This window comes from Echinops telfairi, unplaced genomic scaffold, assembly GCF_000313985.2.
Source record: "Echinops telfairi isolate 266 unplaced genomic scaffold, ASM31398v2 ScPeMD7_7412;HRSCAF=8450, whole genome shotgun sequence".
NCBI classification, from domain to species: Eukaryota; Metazoa; Chordata; class Mammalia; order Afrosoricida; family Tenrecidae; genus Echinops; species Echinops telfairi.
This window is the reverse complement of record NW_022111312.1, coordinates 1151543-1153581: the sequence shown is the minus strand read 5'-3', so window position 1 is coordinate 1153581 and position 2039 is coordinate 1151543.

Sequence of the window (2039 nt, the reverse complement as noted above, 5' to 3'; positions counted from 1 at the left end):
AATGTCTGACCTTGCAGTTAGTAACCTCATAACCATAACCTTCTTGAACTCTTTGATATCAGCTCCCCCACCCCCCATACTGGATTCCAGATGCTGATGGGATATCTGCTTTCAGGAGCGATTCTTCTAGTTGGTAGCTAGTCATTGCTTTATCTTCTTTTTTTTTTGGTAAAGTCTTTTCATGAATGAAGTGTAAGAAAATTATTTTAGGTGATCCCATTGACCTGTTGTCTCTTGCTCTCTGTGCCCTTGTCACTCTGTCAGTCCAGTAGGCCTGGCAGCATTGCCTCTGAATTTTCTTCAGATAAGGCTGTGGTTTTTTTTAGTTTGCATATGAAGGAACCCCGATGGTGTGGTGGGTTACACGCTGGGCTGCTAACCTCAAGGCCAGCAGTTCAAAACCACCAGCCACTCCGAGGGGGACAAGATGAGGCTTTCTACTCCTACAAAAGAGTCGCAGTCTTGGAAACCCCCAGCGACATTTCAACCCTGTCGCACAGAACCGTGTTGAGTCTGTCGGCATGGATTCGATGGCAGTGCGTTTGGTTTGGGTTCGGTGTTTACGCAGGTAGTTGTCTAATCCACTTTGAACTTGTTTTTGTGCATGATGTGAGGCCCAGGCCCTGTTTCATTCTTTCCTGCCTGTGGGAACCCAGTTTCCCCAACAGAATCGAATTAGCATTCTATCCCATTGGTCAATGTGCCTAATAGCATACCACTAACAGGCTGTTCTGATAACTGATTAAAATCAGGTAGTGTGAGTCCTCCTCCTTTGTACTTCTTGCTCACCCTTTCTGTAGCTACTCAGGACCTCTTGCTGTTCCAAATAAAGTTTGAAGATTATTTTTTCTACTTCTGTGAAGGAGGCTGTTGGAATTTTGATTGCGATTGCATTGATGCTATAGATCACTTTGGGTTGTATAACATCTTAACAATATTAAGTCTTCCTATCCATGACCACGGAACCTCGTTCCATTTACTTAACTCTTCTTTCATCTCTTGCAGCAGTGTATTTAACATATTGTGTGTGTGTGTGTGTGTATTTCACATCTCACATTCGATTTCGTCCTAGGTATTTTATTCTCTTAGATGCTGTTGTCAATGAAACTCTTTCCCTAACTTCCCTATCAGCTGTCTCACTGTTGCTGTGTGGAAAGCCCAACTGAGTGTTGCTTGTTGACCTCATACCCTGAAACTTTGCCAAATTCCCCTATTAGCTCTCTAAGTTTCTTGTCGATGCTGAATTTGTCTATGTATAGGGCTATGTCATTAACAAATAGAAATAAACTTCCAATCTGGCTATCTTTTCTTTCTTTCTTCTTTTGATTTTTGTCTCTTAGCTCTGGCTAAGAGGTCTAAGACAATGTTGAATAAAGGTGGTGAGAGCAGGCATCCTTACATCTTGCCCCAAATTATAAGGAGGAAGCCCTTGATCTCTCCCCATTGAGTATAATATTGACTCTTGGCTTTTCACCTTGTTCCTGCATGTCACTGAGCAAGTTCCCTTCTGTTCCACTCATCGTTATGGTTTTCATCAAGAAATGGTGTTGGAGATCAGCAAATGCCTTCTCTGGGTCAGGGAAAATGATCGGTCTGGTGTGTGTCCTTTGACCTGTGGATGGAATCTACTGTGTTGACTGTTCGCAGCACTGAACCATCCCTAGCTTTCTGGAAAACTGTTCTTTTTTGTGCGATGTCTTTGACCACTCTGGGGATCAGGGTTATGTTTCCTTTGTCAAATGAATGAGAGAGCATTCCACTCCTTCATGCTCCATCTTTTTTTTTTAATGTATAAGAGTTTTATATAAAGGGCAAGTGTGCATTAAGAAAGCATCCCAACCAGTGCTATCCAAGCCCATAAGTCCAACATTAGCCCATATCTCCAACACCAATCCACAAAGTCCTCCTCCATCTCACAAAACAGGTGCAATGATGCCGACTGCAGGAGGAAAGCCGAGTCAGTGAGTGTGTAAGCATCTCAGCGCTGGCAGGGGTCTCCACACAGGTGCTCCAGCACCCAGGGCTGCATCAGGGTAGGT